The sequence below is a fragment of the Bos grunniens genome, chromosome 22 (assembly GCF_055505025.1).
Source record: "Bos grunniens cultivar Pamir isolate PY7600 chromosome 22, Bosgru_T2T1.0, whole genome shotgun sequence".
NCBI lineage: Eukaryota > Metazoa > Chordata > Mammalia > Artiodactyla > Bovidae > Bos > Bos grunniens.
In genome coordinates this window covers 12,822,200-12,839,524 of record NC_141186.1, presented here as the reverse complement: position 1 = coordinate 12,839,524, position 17,325 = coordinate 12,822,200, and the positions used below count along the sequence as shown (strand labels likewise).

Here is a 17,325-nt window from a genome sequence, read left to right as displayed (position 1 = left end):
AACACAGAAATCTGTTGTAATTCTTTCCACTAATGATAAACTATCTGGAAGAGAAATTAAGAAAATAATTCCATTAATAATTACATCAAAAAGAATATAATACCTAGGAATAAATTTACAATAGCCCAGATATGAAGGGGGTGACAGAGGATGAGATGGTTGGATGGCATAACTGACTCACGCACATGAGTTTGAGTAAGCTCTGGAGACAGTGAAAGAAAGGAAAGCCTGGGCTGCCATTGTCCATGCAGTCAGAAAGAGTCAGACACGACCTTGCGACTGAAAAGCAACATGCTCTTAAAACGACCATTTGAGGAAGAAGGTGGCTTCCCAGGAGCTTTGCTACCAAGACAGATGGAGAACACATGTTTTTGGTTACTGAGAAGAGCTATCATCTCTTATAATCCACTGCATCTGGCAGGCTTTCCATAATCGCTCTCTCTCTGCAACACTGTCCCTGAGCACCCAGGAGGAGAATTCTCTTCTGGCCTCAAAAAGCCAACAACCACACCTGGAAACTTGGCAACCCAACTCTGAAAGGCCCACCTTGGGTACCACTTCACCCCTAGAGAAAGTCCCATTAGTGCCCTCAAAATTGGGGTAGTCTGTCCCAACTCAGTAGCAAAAAGCAAATTTTCTTTTCTACCTGCATCTCATTCTCCAGGCCCATGAGGACCACTTCAGTTTCAACATGACTGTAATATTGTTTGCTTAACTTGCTGAGTTGGCAACCACATTCTGAGCTACCCAAGACCAAGTGAGAGGAGTAGGTGTTCACAAGTGTGGAAATAGCCCATCTCTCTTCAAGAGGCCCTCTGTCTTGAGGAGGGTTGAGATGTTTTCTTGAGGATGCATGGTGCCACGTTTGTTTCTGCTATGTGACACATGCCGCTGGGCAACAGCCAAAGTTCCTCCCAGAGTTACATCCTAGACATCTCTAGAAACTGCAAAACACACTCGGCAGAAGAACGACTCTTTTACCCTATATTTTCTCATTTATTTAGGCAGATCCAAAAAAAGTTTTACTTCACATTTCTTTGACTAATGAGAAAGGCTGTTCAATTTTTAATGTGCTTGCTTTATACTCTTTGTCTTTTCCTGATTATCAAAGAGATGGACAATCAGAAAATACAAAGAATAAAGAGGTGTATACAATTTTTACATTACACAACATTCCCACCTCCTATAGATCAAACATTGTATAACACTGAGGTAGGTTCTACCATGTCCTTCTCTGCAGATACAATTTTTTAAATAAAAGCTTTGAGACCATAACATACATACAGTTTTAGATATTTTTTCCACTTAACATTATAGCATTAACATTTTCCCATGTATTAAACTCAATCATGATTTTAATGATTACACAGAAGTCCACATAGCCTTTATCTAGGCAAGCCTCTACTGACGGGCATGAATGTATAAGGAAGAGCATGGATTCCTCCCCCTCCTGTGTAGGAAAAATCCAGCTCTTCCCCACTATGTTTCTCTCCTGTGCATCTCCTCTAGTACTTACACAGAACACTTCATTTCTGACACTTCTGATCACCAAATATATGTGGTGTTTTCTCCACATCTCTGTGACACCAACTGGGTATCTTACACTTTACTGAATAACTTAATTCTGACACTATTTACCTAGAGGTCCCACGGGTTAAGCACTCGGTCCCACAAGACCTCTCCACTCCATTCAGAGGCCGATCACAAGCAGTAGGTCTCCAGGTTACCCACGAGTTCTGTCTCAGTTGACTGAATCAGAGGTTCCCACAGTCCCTCCTCAGGTTGGACTAAGTTGCTGGAGTAGCTCACAGAACTCAGAAAACACTTCTTTATGTTTACCAGTTTATTAAAGAATGTGACGAAGGATACAGAAGAACAGTCAGATGAAGATGTACAAGGGCAAGGGCCTGAGAGGGTCCCTAGTGCAGGAGTTCTGTTTCTGTGGAGTTGGGCTGTGTCACCCTTCTGGTACATGGATGTGTTCACCAATCCAGAAGCTCCCTGAACCCCATACTCCCGGGAATTTGTGGAAGCTTCTTTACTTTGCGTGATCAATTATTAACTCCATTTCTTTTCCAGTCCCCCTCCTCTCTCTGGAGGATAGGAGGTAGAGCTGAAAATTTCAAGCACCAAATCAAGCAAATTCTAAGGCTGGTCTTCAATGACCACCCAGCAGCCACTCAGAGTGTCTCACTAAATAAAAGATGCTCCTGGTGTTCTTATCACTTAGGAAATTATAAAGGGTTCAGGAGCTCTGTGCCCAAACCTAGACAGTATATTAAAAAGCAGAGACATTTCTTTGCAGACAAAGGTCCATCTAGTCAAAGCTATGTTTTTTCCAGTAGTTATGTATGGATGTGAGAGTTGGACTATAAAGAAAGCTGAGCACTGGAGAATTGATGCTTTTGAACTGTGGTGTTAGAGAAGACACTTGAGAGTCCCTTGGACTGCAAGGAGATCCAACCAGTCCATCCTAAAGGAGACCAGTCCTGGGTGTTCATTGGAAGGACTACTGCTGAAGCTGAAGCTCCAATGCTTTGGCCACCTGATGTGAAGAACTGACTCATTGGAAGAGACCCTGATGCTGGGAAAGACTGAAGGCAGGAAGAGAAGGAGACGACAGAGGATGAGATGGTTGGATGGCATCACTGACTCAATGGACACGAGTTTGAGCAAGCTCCGGGAGCTGGTGATGGACAGGGAGGCCTGGCGTCCTGCAGTCCATGGGGTTGCAAAGAGTCAGATACGACTGAGCGACCGAACTGAACTGAATCAAACTCCCAAGGCAATAGAAATAAAAGTATAAGTAAGCAAATGGAACCTAATCAAATGTATAAGCTTTTTCACAGTAAAGGAACCCACAAAAAAAAGGCAGCTTACAGGATGGGAGAAAGTATTGGCAAATGATGTGACCAACAAGGGCTTAATTAATTTCTGAAATAGACAAACAGCTTACACAATTCAACGACAAAACAAACAACCCAACTGAAAAATGGGCAGAAGACCTCAACAGACCTAACTGCTCAACATTGCCAATTATCAGAGAAATGCAAATGAGAAATGTAAATCAAAAATACAATGAGGTATCACCTCACACTGGTCAGAATGGCCATCAGTGATATCTCTTTAACAAATGCTGGAGAGGGTGTGGAGAAAAGGGAACCCTTCTACACTGTTAGTAGGAATGTAAGTTAGTAGAGCCACCATGGAAAACAGTGTGGAGGTTCTTCAGAAAACCAAAAGCTGAGCTGCCATACGGTCCAGCACGGAGTAGGTATGGCAACCCACGCCAGTCTTCTTGCCAGGAAAATTCCAGGCAGAGGAGCCTGGCAGGCTACAGTCCATTGGGTTGCAAAGAGGAGGAGCCCCAATGGCTAAGCACACACACACACATTATCCAGCAATCCCATTCCTGGGCACATAGCCAGAGAACACTCTAATCCAAAAAGATACATGCACCCCTCCCTATGTTCATTACAGCACTATTCACAATAGTCAAGACATGGAGACAACCCAACTGTCCATCAACAGAGGAATAGATAGACAATGGAATACTACTCGGCCATTAGAAGGAATGAAATCACGCCACGTGCAGCAACAGGGATGCAACTAGAAATTAGCATACTAAGGAAAGTAAATTAGAAAGAGAAGGACAAATACCATGTCATATCACTTACACATGGAATCTAAAATATGACACAAACGAACCTACCTATGAAACAGAAACAGAATCAGGGACACAGAGCAGACTGGTGGTTGCCGAGGGGGTGGAGGCTGCAGGAGATGGACTGGGAGACTGGGTCAGCAGATGCAAGCTATCACACACGGAAGGGCGAACAGCAAGGCCTCACCGCACAGCGCAGAGAACTCTGTTCACTACTCCATGATGAACCATAATGGAAACGCATATTTAAAAAACGATGTGTACATAGGTACAACTGAATCACTTTGCTGTAGAGCAGATTCACACAACATTGTAAATCAACTATTGTTTAATTAAAAGCCAAATACACAAAAGTGACCGATAACATCACAAAAGAAGTTATTTTAAGGAAACAGAGATGACTTAGCATTTGAGTTAAGGAGAGGCCATCTGAGACCTGCAAAGTCTACTGGAAGGGGTCATAGGAAGTTATTGCTGAATGGGTATAGAGTTTCAGTGTTGCAAGAGTTATGGGGAGGGATGGTGGTGACAGTGTATAACCCGTATGAGTGTATTTAATATTTCTGATGTGTACACCTAAAATTTAAGATAGTAAATTTTATGTATATTTTGCCACAATTTTAAAATTAGGGGGAAAAAATCCCAACAAAATCTAGGAAGAGAAGAAGGTAATGACACTCTAAGAAGGGAAGGGTGTCTTGGAGGGAGAAGAAATAGGGATGAACTGGGTACCCCTGAAGTCCTTCTGTAATTTGAATGCTTAAAATATTGACTTCTATATGAGATATAAACAATCTGCAAGAGGCAACAAAGAAAGAATTAATTCAAGGTTTAGCATAGTTGGTTGCAGGAAGGTTGACTTTCAATGCATCCATTATCATTCTGGATACACTGGGATGCAGCCATCTCAATATAATGTAGAGCTTGGTACTTGCAAAATGAAAGAAAGAAAGAAAGAAACAAACAAACATAAGCAACCTTATTTAAATCTTCATGTGTATACCTATGGCTGTTTCTTGTTGATGTTTGACAAAAAACAACAAAATTCTGTAAAGCAATTATCCTTCAACTAAAAAATAATTAAATTGGAAAAGAAAAAAAAATTCTCCAATGAATTCTTTCTGGGTTGCATCTCACAAATTATTTATATCTTATATGGCAGTGAATTGATTAGAAATCCATACCACAATAACTTGCAGACACTCTGGATCTTGGGCTTTGGCTAGCAAAGGTGGTGCTCCAGTCAGTCAGGGAACTCCATTAGTACAACCCTAAGGACTCCTTGGCCTATCCAGGCAGCACTGTTTTGGGGTAAGAGGATGCCCGGCTGCCAAGGTGAGAAGCCTAATAACAAAAGGCTAATTAACACTTCCGTCGTTTAAAGTGCCTATTTCAAAAGTGCCTATTACTCCACTGAGAAGTAGAAAAGAGTTTCCACAGGTTCCCACGACCACATCTCCCACCGACCTGCAGATGTGCCATGTACTCTTCCTTTCCTCCAGGTAAGAATCATCCCTGCCCTTATCTAAAGCCAAACTCTTCACTTGTGTAAGAGATCCCTTCCCTCCTGCTTCCCCAAGGAGTGTCTTCCTGCATTTGTCTTGTTTCTCCCGCACAGTGAATCTCTTCTCTCTGCTGGATGATACCAGGAGGCCAGATACCTCTCACTTTTAGAGCCCTCCCCTTGATTCCATATCTCCTCCAGCTCTTGTCTCAAATCTCTTCTCCACTCAGAGATACTTAAGAGTTGTTTCCTGTTCCCTGGACCTTATTCTCTCCTTACCTTTCTTCTTCCCACCCCTTTAGACACACGCTTGTCAAAATCACCAACGCTCTCCATGTGGCTCAATCCTATGGGCCACAGTCAGGCCCCACCTTATCAACCCACCAGAGCATTTGACAACATAGATCGCTTCCTCCTCCATTTGGCGCTGGAGATACCACTCTCTCTCCCCCAGTTCTCTGACCACCTCACTGCCTTTTCTTTCACAGTCTCCTTCACTGGTTCTTTCCACCTCCCTGGCCTCAAAACATCAAGGTCCCCAAGGTTAAGTCCCCAGATCTCTTCTGTTCTCTATCTACATTCACTCCCCTGGAGATCTCAGTTCATTGCAAAGCTTTGGACACCATCTCTCCACACTGATGATGCCCAAACATTTTTCTCCAGCCCAGACTCCTCCCGAGGCCAGATGTGAACATTCAATTCCATAACAGCTTCCCTTGGACAACAGTATCTTCCAGCATCACTGCAAAGCCATGCACTCTTCACTGTCGCAGGAAAGGACAACTCCCTTCTTCCAGTTGCTCTGGTCAGAAAGCTCAGAGTCATCCTGGATGCCCCTCTTTCCAACACACCAGCAAGTCCCAGACAGACAGCACCTTCTGCAAAACCGATGCTGCAGATTTCTCCCCATCACTTCCCCCACTGTCCTCCATCCAACGTATTACCTTCCTTCTCCCAGACAACTCCACACTCCTCTCTGTTTCTACTCCATGGTCCATTCCTTACACCACATCCCGGGGAGTCCTCTTAATATCCAATCAGATTATGTCCCTTCTCCTCTCACGACTACCCAGTGGCTCCCACCTCCCCACTAACTCCCCAAACTATCTACTGGGAGGTTATTAAAAGACATCGAATATAGTGCCTTGTGTTACGCGGTAGGTTCTTGTATCTATTTTATATATAGTAGAGTGCATAGCCAGATATTTTTTAACCTGCAAATCAAGAAAATAACTCTTAGCTACAATATATTTATCAAGGTCATTAATGTAAATTGCTCAGAGGGAGCAGAAATGACACTGCATTAATCCATCATTACTCAGAGTTAACAGACAGATGCTCACAGGCTGGGGAAAATCATAGGCAGCTGATGCCAATGCCAATTCTTTGGAGTTTTTATCACATTTGACTTGGCTACTTCCTAAAGGCATCCAGGTATATTACCCAAAGAGGTATGAACCAGTAAGATGGTACCAGATCCTTAGAGGAGGAGGATTTTTGAAATGCTTGGTCTGGAGATGGTACAACGGCAGCAGTGAAGAAGGTGGATTGTGTCTGAAGTCTCCTGTGCCTTCACCAGCAAAAGAGGAGAGCCGGAAACACTATGTACAGACTCCAGATACGACATCAGAGCAAATTCAGGAGGCATAAGGAGCCCAGGTCATCTTTCGGGAAAGTTCTATTTGTCGCCCTGGTCACTTTGGTCACTCCAGGCTAACAGAACACCTGCCAGACTCCCCCTCCTTCCAAGTATTACAGATGTCCAGTCACAGGGCCTGGCATCTCCGACTTCACGGAGTCTCCAATGATGCCAGAAGGATGCCAAGGATGCCAGAAGGATGCCAAGGCCATCTTGCTACTCTCTTGTCTGTGAAGATCCACCCTCCTCCCTAATGAACCTGGACTTGGAGGTTAGGCACTTTCTATTCTGAGAGTGTTGGTTTTTGGATATTACTTAACTGCTTTGGGCCTTAGTTTATTCATCAAAAAAAATGGGGTGGTGATAGCTATATTCAGAGGAGAAAAGAGACCGTGGCAAAAGTAGCTGTGATGGTTTCTAGCACAAGGCAGGGCCTCAAGCCAGGCTCACAACCCTTGTCCTCTGCTGCCCCAAAGTTTATTTATTCATTTATTTAACTTTTGGCTGTGCTGGGTCTTCGCTGCTGTGCAGGCTTCTCTCGTTGCGGCAAGCAGGGGCTACTCTCTAGTTGAGGTGCGAGGGCTTCTCACTGCGGTGGCTTCTCTTGTGGAGCATGGGTTCTAGGGTGCTCAGGCTTCAGTAATTGTGGCTCCTGGGTTCTAGAGCACAGGCTCAATAGTTGTGGCGCATGGGTTTAGTTGCTCCATGGCATGCGGGATCTTCCCAGATCAGGGATGGAACCCGGGTCTCCTGCACTGGCAGATGGATTCTTTACCACTGAGCCACCAGGGAAGCCCTGCGTAAACGTTTAAAGTCGCCTTCTCCCAAACCCCACTGGCCTTAACATCACTGTCTAGAAACTTGCTCATGTGCCCCTCAGTTCTCTTCTCTCTTCATTAGTAGAAAGGGGTGAAGATGCATTACCTTGAGACCTCACATGCACAGGTACTCCAAGTAACCCATGGTGATTCCCAAAGTGCCAGAGCCGCTTATGCAGCTTTAGACCCACCGTGGGACCTACATGGGACCTGAAGTTTCACATGCATCTTCATGAATCCAGTTTTGTTTATCAAAATATGAAAGGTGGAGAGGGTGAGGATGCAAGAGATGTTATTCTGCTCTGTAGGTAACATGAGCGAATCCTTGGAAATATATGACTTCTGTGTTCAGTGACATATGCTGCATGATGTCAGCAGCTGCTATTCAGAATGTGAAAAATATTAATCAAGTAGGAAAGGTTTATGGGCTTCTCTGGTGACTCAGATGGTAAAGAATCCATCTGCAATGCAGGAGGTGGATTCCATCCCTGGGTTGGGAAGATGCCCTGGAGGAGGGCAGGGCAACCACTCCAGTATTCTTGCCTAGAGAATCCCTAAGAATGGGAGCCTGGTGAGCTACGGTCCATGGGGTCGCAAAGAGTTGGACATGACTGAGTGACAAAGCATAGCATAGCACCTAGGAAAGGTTTACTGTGGTAAAATGAATAGAGCAAGAAAAATAGTGATCAACTGGTTAAAAAATGGGCAAAGGACCTGAATAGACGTTGTTTCAAAGAAGACATACAAATGGCCAAGTACATGAAAAGGCTCATCACCAGGGAAATGCAAATCAAAGCCACAATGAGATATCACTGGACATATGTTAAAATGGTTATTGTCAATAGACAAGAGATTAGGTGCTAGCAAGGATATGGAGAAAAGGGAACCTTTTTGTACTGTTGGTGGTAAAAGAAAATGGTATGAAGGTTCCTCAAAAAATTAACAATAGAACCACCATATGATCTAGCAATTCCACTTCTGGATATATATGCAAAAGAAATCAGTATCTTGAAGAAATATGTGCACCTCCATGCTCACTGCAGCCTTATCTACAACAGCCAAGGCAGGGAACCAACCAAGGGACCATAGGTGGATGAATGTATAAAGAAGATGTGGCATGTGTGTTCAATTTAATATTCTTCCACCTTAAAAAAGAAGGAAATCCAGCATCTGCAACAATACGTATGAACCTTGAGGATATTATGCCAAGTGAAGTAAGTCAGACCAGAGGAAGACAAGTACTGTGTGATCTCAGCTATATGTGGAATCTTAAAAGGCTGAACTCATAGAAACAGAGAGTAGAATGGTGGCTGCCACGGCCTGATGGGTAGGGAAATGGGGAGACGCTGGTCAAAGTGCACAGGCTTCCGGCTATGAGTAAGTTCTAAGGATCTAATGTACAGCCTACTGATGAGAGTGAACACTGCATTGTATACTGGAGACCTACCAAGAGAACAGACCTTAAATGTTCTCACCACACACACAAAGGTAATTATGTGAGGCGATGGATGGGTTAACTAACCTTACTATGGTAATCATTTTGCAAATACATATGGGTATCAAATTATCATGCTGAATACTGCAAACTTGCACAATGTTATATGTAGATTATATCTCAATAAAGCTAGGGGATAAAAGAAAAACAGTGACCAAGTTCCCACTGACAAACGATTGACATGTGGCTGACCAGGATGCATCGTGAAGTTGTGAGTGTGTGTGTGTGTGTGGTGCTAAGTTGCTTCAGTTGTGGAAGTAGCTATAGTTAGTTTGACACTGTGTACTATATTTAAACATATCTAAAGAAGTATATGCACTTCTATATTTATGATCATTTTTTTTGAGGATGGACCACTTGCATGAATTAAATTTATCTCTTAAATCAAAAACCACAATTTGCTACCTTTTTCTTCCCTAGTAACAGGAGGGTGAAGAAGGACGGCATGACCTATCAGGGAGCTGCCTCTGTGCAGAGGTTCCTGGGCCCCGAGATGTGAAAGGTGTGGAGAAGGGAAAACAGGCGTCAGGCCCCAGTGCTTCCAGATAACCTGCCAGACCCTCTCAGGAGCAAGACCATTTGCCCAGATCCTGAAGGAAGCAAGGCTGGTCTGTGTGAAGCCTCAGAGCTCATTCCTGACAAGCCCTGGAAGACATGGACGCCTGGAAGCGGTTGATGATGTCTGGCTGACATGGGGAATGCCATCAGAGAGCAGTCTTGTCCCTGACACCTGGGAGGTGCCCCTGTGACTCCAGAAAGCCATAGGAAGATGCCACCCTCCCCCAGGGCACCTGGGGCACCAGACCACTGAGGGTTGGTGTCGTTAGTTCTCGTGTGTTCCCTAGGGTCTCTGGGCTACGCTAGCCAAGTGACCGTGAGTTCATCTCTGAACGTGACTTGGGATCGGCTGCCCCGTGAGTGAGATGGTAAGAGCAGTGCGGTGGTTTAGCGGGTGGGTTCAGGTCTCAGCTCTGCCACATACTAGCTGCAAAACTTGAAGCAATTCACTGTACCTTTTTGTGCCTTGGTTTTCTCGGGTGTAAAATAAACATAACACTAGTACTTAGTGTTAGGGTTTTCTGCTATTAATAGCGGAGGGGGTCACAGAAACAGATGCCAAGACGGGAAGGAACTGGATAGGAGAGCTATGTGTTAGAGGAAACGGCTGAAAGGGAGGTGGGGGAGCCAGGGGGGCTGAGAGAGCCTTCAGACCATCATGTAGTGTGTCCCCTCGGTTGGAGACAGGAAATGACGATTTTGGCAAGGGCACTGGGGTGTCATGGAGCCAAAGTCATTGTCAGAGGAGCCCCCCTCTGCCGAAGGTGGACCTGCCCAATGTCCATGCCACATTCATCACCTGAGCGGGGAGCCGCCTCGGAGCACAGCAGTCAATTACACCCCCACAGTTGGAGGTTTTGGGGCACCTTCTCATGCCACAATCGCTGTTGTAAGAGTTTAAGAATTTGCTTGATTTGGGTGGAAGTGCGTTTAATAGACCTGAGTTGAGCCTCCACAAACGCCCCCAGCTTCCCACCCTCTGGGACCACTTTCCTTCTCCCCACTCTCCGTGCTCCGTCTACTTGAACAGCCCTCCTGGTTTATTCTTTTCCCCCTCTTCATCCTTTCCCTCTCTTCATCCTTTCCCTTTTCTCTTTGTAGTGCTGCCCTCCAGCCACAAGCCCAGCCAGAAAAGCTGCAGAGTAAGGGGAGAGGTATGGCAGGAAGCGCTTGGAGGGCCCTAATGTGAGGAGGAAAGCCTTGGACCAGCTGCTCCATGCCCCCTCCTCCCCAGGCTGGACCTCTGGGGCAATGCGGTCCATGCAGGAGGCTGCCCCCCAAATCGTGGCCATATACTGCCCCCACCCACAGGACTTGTGCCTGGCTTGCTTCACAGGGAGACTTTGCCAGTCAGCATCCTGCCTACACCTGCCAGCCAAGAAGCAGGGGGAGCTGGGTGCCCTCACTCCCCTCCTGGCATGATGGAGATCTATTTTAGTTCCCACTGCCTGTTAGTCATCAGTGCGGTGGAGGGACATTAATCTCCACTGTCAGGGGGAAGCTGAGGAAGCTAATACTTCTCCTTTGGGGTGTGAGTTGCAAAACCCTTCCTCAATCCCCAGCATTATAAATCCTGTATTTATTTTCATAGCTATGAGCAAAATCCAAATAGCATCTTTCTAAAACTGGACAAAAGATGCCATGACTTATCCTGAAGCAGTCCAAGGCCCTGGGAGGTCCAAGGCCCTGGGAGGTGAGGCTAAGAGAGGCCACTCCAGCAGGGGCCCCTCTCTGCTTGAGGGGACAAGAGGGATGCCACGAGCCTTTCACTCTGCAGGACGGGCTGACTTCCTCCCAGGGCTTCTCATTTCAGGAACCAGCCGAGGTAGAGCAGTCTGGGAAACATTTACACCCCAAAGAGTGGCATCCTCCCACCGAGGGAACTGCCAGCAGCATAGCACAAATCGACTGAAAGAGAGAACTGCCATTGTGTGTGTGTCTGCTGTGCCGAGGCACTGAGCTAGGGGATGGTGGCAAGGCAGTCTGCAGCCCTCCACACCACTGGCCTGGTTGGCACTCACCACAAGGCAGCCCTGAAAGCCTGAGAGACCACTCACAGTGTCCGTCCGAGTCAGAGTCACGCCACTGTGCTGGCTGCTACCCTTACAGGGTTTGAGGCACAACTTTAGGTTGACAAAGTCAAGTGCATGATCTTTCCCAAGCTCGCTCCCCCCATTCCCTGAGAGGATCTGTAACTGGTTCCTGCCCTGGGTAGTCCTTCTAGCTGAGCTGATGTGAAATCCACTATGGGTACCTCTTCTGCTACCCATGGAGAAAGGTGAGAGAGTCTGGCCAAGAGGTGCGCAGGCCCTCGGGTTTTTACAAGGAGGAGGACGTTCAGACACATACCCACAATGGGATGGTTGGTCCCCCGGAACTTGCTGGCTGATCCACCTGCCACCCAGAACTTACTTGGATGGAATTTCATCTTGTTCTTTATAAAGGAACTTCCATTTTGTGGACTAAGGTTGGTTCCCCTGCAGGTACCACCCCTAGAATGGCCCAGTCATAAGGGTAACCCCATAATTAACCTCCTGTTTGCTCTGCTGAGGGTATTAAAGGTTCACATGCACACGGACCAGTCCCTCCTCAAAACTAAACCACTGGCCAGCTGCCTTTTGCTGTAACTCTTTTCCAAAGGCTATGTCTGAAAGATCACACCATGTAATAGTGACAAGGGGGAGCTCCAGAGGGTCACAGCCCAGTGCAAATATCATCTTTCACCTACCAGCTGTAAGATCTGGGGCAAGCTCTCAACGCTGTTAGACTTAATTTATTCCTCTATAAAGTGAGTGTGGCAATAATAGTTCACCTCATAATTAACTGAATGACATGAATGAATTAAATTAATTAATATGTATTCATAGCTATAAAGTTCTTAGATCTGGACCTGGCGCATAACTGGTGCTCCATGAATATTCATTGTGGTGGAGGTGGTGGTGATCATTATTGGCTGCATCCCACGAGCAGAAGGGCTTCCCGGGTGGCGGTAGTCATAAAGAACCCACCTGCCAATGAAGGAGACATAAGAGACTAGAGTTTGATCCCTAGGTCAGGAAGATTCCCTGGAGAAGGGAACGGCAATCCACTGAAGTATCCTTGCCTGGAAAATCCCATGGACAGAGGAGCCTGGTGGGCTATAGTACATAGGATTGCAAAGAGACACAGCTGAACAACTTAGTGTGCACACACAAGCAGAAAAGGGCCAGGCTGGGAGATGAACACAGGACCATGTTACTACTCAGCCACCCTCTTTCCAGGAGGTTGCTTTTAATTTGGGAACTTCCATCCTTTAAAGTAAAAAGAGGGTACTTTCTCTCTTGAGTTATTAGCAAGTAACTGGATGTTTTAGTTATGACAGCCTCCTCTTTCAACCTGCTGGTTGGTGTTGTCTGGGCTTTGCCCAGGTTGAAAACACCCAGCTGTCCCTGTCTCAGACAAGAACTGTTGTTCTTCTTAGAGAAATAGGAAGAGGAATTCTGGGGAAATTCACTTCAAATTTTTTCATCTTCAGATTTTGAAAAAGCCAGAATATTTAACTAGATTAAGAACTAAAATTAAGAAAGTTTCTTTCACTTGTTTCCCCCAACTCTTTATTTTGAAAAATTTCAAAGCTAAGAAGTTAAATGAGTACTACAATAAACATCGTATAACCTTTACCCGGATTCACCCATTTTAACCACCTGCCGCATTTGTTTGATCTCTATGGAGACAAAGAGAGGTTGAGAGAGGTGTCTTTGGGATGCCTAAGTGGGACTGCCAAATGTCCATTTTTCTAAGTCATCAGGCCAGTGTTTTTCCTATCAATACGTGTGCTCTTTATATTCAGACTATGAGCCATGATTGGCAAATACTTTTGTCCCATTTTCTGTTTTCACTTTTATCATGAATGTTGACATCCAAACTCCTAATTTTCAGTTAGGTAAACCTATTAAGTGCTACCTTTGTGAATTCTTTTATGTCAGAAAGTCAGAAAACACTTTGATATACTCTAGGCTGTGGGGAACACATTATATTCCACACCTCTGGCCCCAAAGATTGGTCATGAGAAGACATCTGTTCCAAGATGGCACAGTAAGAGTCAATTTCAGGACACTGTGGTCACTGCTGGAAGCAGGTATCCCCTCTCTCTCAGAGCTTTAGTTGGCGGGCTGGAAATGTAGATATGTTCATCACTGTCTTGTTACCAATAGGAAGAATCTGCTGGACAATAAAGCCAACACAAAGAAAAGCAGAACCACTGATGATGAAACACAAACACTCCTGATGACATAGCTCAGGAACCCAGATCCCATCACACCCAAACTCCTGGCCTTTTCATTACATAAGCCAGTAAATTCCCTTTCATATTTAGTTCAATTTGATTTAAGTTTCCATCACTTGCAACTTTAAGAATTGGGCAATGGGGACTTCCCTGGTGGTTAATCTCTGGTCAGAGAACTAAGACCCCAGATACCATGGAGCATAGCCAAAAGTGAAAAAAAAATGGGCAATGAAGAAAATGAGATGTAATCTCACCCTGAAAGGAGGACTTTCCCACCACCTCTGCCTCCAAGGCCTACGTCCAGGCTGCATACACACCCCCTGTAGAGGGTCTCTGCCTGCTTTGGATACTGTCACTGCGCAGCTCAGCGTGGCTCCCCAGTGGTCTCCAGATGACAGTTATTCGCAGGGGAACCAAGAAGGACAGCATGACAGAGAATGACGGGACAGAAGGATCTGGAGGGTAAAGAGCCCGTTTCTCCTGCCCACACTTTGGACTTGTCTCAGCTCTGACTCCATATGGTGGTTCTGCATCCAGACATGTTTGCCTTCGGACATTTGTTTTTCCTATGACCTGGGCAGGTTTCTTAATATCTCTCTGTCCTTTCAGCATTCTCAAAAGAAAATGCACAATGAAGCCAACAATACCTACTTCTGAGAGAATGTTATGAACATTAAATAAGAAAATTATGTTATGTGAAAGCAAGAGAACCAGACAGGAGATATACATACATATCCTATTAGTTATACACACATACACACACACACACACACACACACACATATGAGATTTAAGACATTGGTTCATGTGATTATAGGAACTGGCAAGTCTGAAATCTGCAGTTCAGTCTGGAGACAAAATTCCCTCTTCTTCAGCAGAAGTCAGTGTTCTTCTTAAAGGCCTTCAAATGACTGGATGAGACCCACTCACATTATGGAGAGTAATCTGCTTTACTCAAAACCCACAGATTTAAATGTTAATAACAACTTAAAAGTGGCTTCCCTGGTGGCTCAGCAGTAAAGAATCCACCTGCCAATGCAAGAGACAGAGGTTCAATCCCTGAGTTGGGAAGATCCCTTGGAAAAGGGCCCGGGAACCCACTCCAGTATTCTTGTCTGGGAAATCCCATGGACAGAAGAGCCTGGCAGGCTGCAGTCCATGGAATTGCAAAGAATCGGACAGGACTTAGTGACTAAACAACAAGGATATCATCTTTTAAAAAATACCTTTATAGCAACATTTAAACTGGTGTTTGACCAAACAACTGGATACCACAGCCTGGCCAAGTTGACGTATAAAATTAACCATTACAGGACCCACTGCAATGTAGACATTCTAATACAGATTGGTTGATGTGAAGTGAATTCAGTTTCTCCCAACAAACTCAGCAGCAGTCTTAGGGTATGCTTTGAAGGGTACCTTAACCATTATTTGGTATTAACAACAGAGCACTTTACAGGTGGTAGAGTCCTTTCTTATATAGGATTCCTTCGCAGGAGACTGGGTGCCAGGGTGTGGCAGGAGGGGTTACTGGCCTCTTTACAGAGGAAAAACATGAGGTTTAGTGAGAGGCAAACCCATTAACAGCTCACTATAGTCTCCTGTGACAGGTGCATGGATAGGAAGGCAAAGGGAGGACAGAGACCCCTGTGTTCTTGCTTCGGTTCCAGTAAAGAAGTTTGGATGTTTGGTGTCCATCCCTTTATTACCTGTGTCTTGGACTATTTTAATAATTATCTCACATCTACAGATTAGTTACTTAATTTTAGTTTTCCTGTTAGATAAGGAGTACCCTTTTTCTTTTACCCTGGGGGCCTTGATATGCCTCAGGTGGTCCCCAAAGCCCAGGAATTTAGACTTTTTCCTGCCCAGAGTTTCCTTATCTGACCTACTAGCCACTAAAGCAGGAGTCACAGACCCAAATGCTGACAAAGGCCAGGTAAGCGAGTTAACAGGAGTGAGGAAGCTGGTAGGGCAATGGGGGTCTTCAGCAAACTGGAGCAAGCATATCCCATCATAAGACAATAGCTACAGTGCATCTCCAAGACACAGTGACTTTGGGTAGCTTAGTGCTTTTAATATGTGGAAATAGGGATTTTAAATGAAATAGCCTGATTTAAATTGGCAGTCAATTCAAATTGTTTTTTAAAAACACTACAAGGGGGCTTCCTGGGGGCACAGTAGATAACAATCCACCTGCCAATGCAGGAGACATGGGTTCCACCCTGGGCCGGGAAGATCCCACATGCTGTGGAATGACTAAGCCTGTGAGCCACAACTACTGAGCCTGTGCTCCAGGGCCCGGGGGCCGCAACCACTGAAGCCCCATGCCCTAGAGCCTGTGTTCTGCAAGAGAAGCCACCGCGACGAGAATCCCGAGCATCTCAACTGGAGGGCAGCCCCTGCTCGCCGCCACTAGAGAAAAATAATGAAGACCCGGCACAGCCAAATATATACATATATAACTAAATATATATATATATATAGTTAAAAAACACTGTGAGAGCCAGATAAAACTCATCTTTAGATAATCATTCCTGCCTGGTGGTTAAAAGAGAAAATAAAGTGTGCTTTTGCATGACTGCTGCTGCTGCTGCTGCTAAGTCACTTCAGTCGTGTCCGACTCTGTGTGACCCCATAGACGGCAACCCACCAGGCTCCACTGTCTCTGGGATTCTCCAGGCAAGAACACTGGAGTGGGTTGCCATTTGGCACATATACCATCTATCCACTCATAAATGAAGGAGGCAAGAATTACTATATTTGCCTATTTCTTAGTGCAAGGTTAGAGGAGGATCTTGCCTGGAAGATGTAGAAGCAAAGAAAATGGGGACCTGGCTTCCCAACATTTCCACCAGGCTCTCCACTGAAGACACTGCTTAAGTGTTGCCAACTCCCTTGCAATGTCCAAAAAGAATAGCCTTAAATGTGGTTTCTCTAATCCATCAGTCACTACTGATGCCTTTTCTCTTAGGTTGTGGAAGCTCCCCAAGGAAGGTACATCTGTAACCATCACTTGAGCCGGAGTCCTTTCAGCTAAGAGCCTCTGCATCTCAAACAAGGATGATTCACCAGGTCAGCTGCACTAACCAGGAGGGGAGGAGCGAGCACTGCCCTGGAGAGTTCCCAGCATGGGGTGTGTTCTTCTCACTTCTCAGCTGAAGACACCCACTTGTTGCTGGAGTCTCACAGTGTACTGGAGAGTACACAGTCCGGGGCAGGAAGTAGAACCACTCCCTCCCTTTGCCCCTTTACAGGGAAACATAAACCCAGGCTCTTCAAGGTGGAGGACACTGCCCTGCAGTATCACTGAGTTCTCTCTCAGTATCTCCTAAGGTTAACAGTTTTCCCCAATTATTTTTTTTTTGGGGGGGGGCTCATTT

The 17,325-nt window shown here is 45.4% G+C and overlaps 1 long non-coding RNA gene across 4 annotated transcripts in view; it reads right to left on the bottom strand.

Moving 5' to 3' along the window:
• Positions 1–17,325, bottom strand: part of LOC147348058 (uncharacterized) — an 88,044-nt gene that overhangs the window by 23,665 nt on the left and 47,054 nt on the right. Inside the window, exon 3 of one of the 4 annotated variants that reach the window (XR_015150946.1) lies at positions 12,432–12,686. The exons of the other annotated variants lie outside the window; for them this stretch is intronic. This is a non-coding gene — a long non-coding RNA (uncharacterized LOC147348058). Of the gene's footprint in view, positions 1–12,431; positions 12,687–17,325 lie in introns of those variants that run through there. 4 annotated transcript variants of the gene reach the window in all.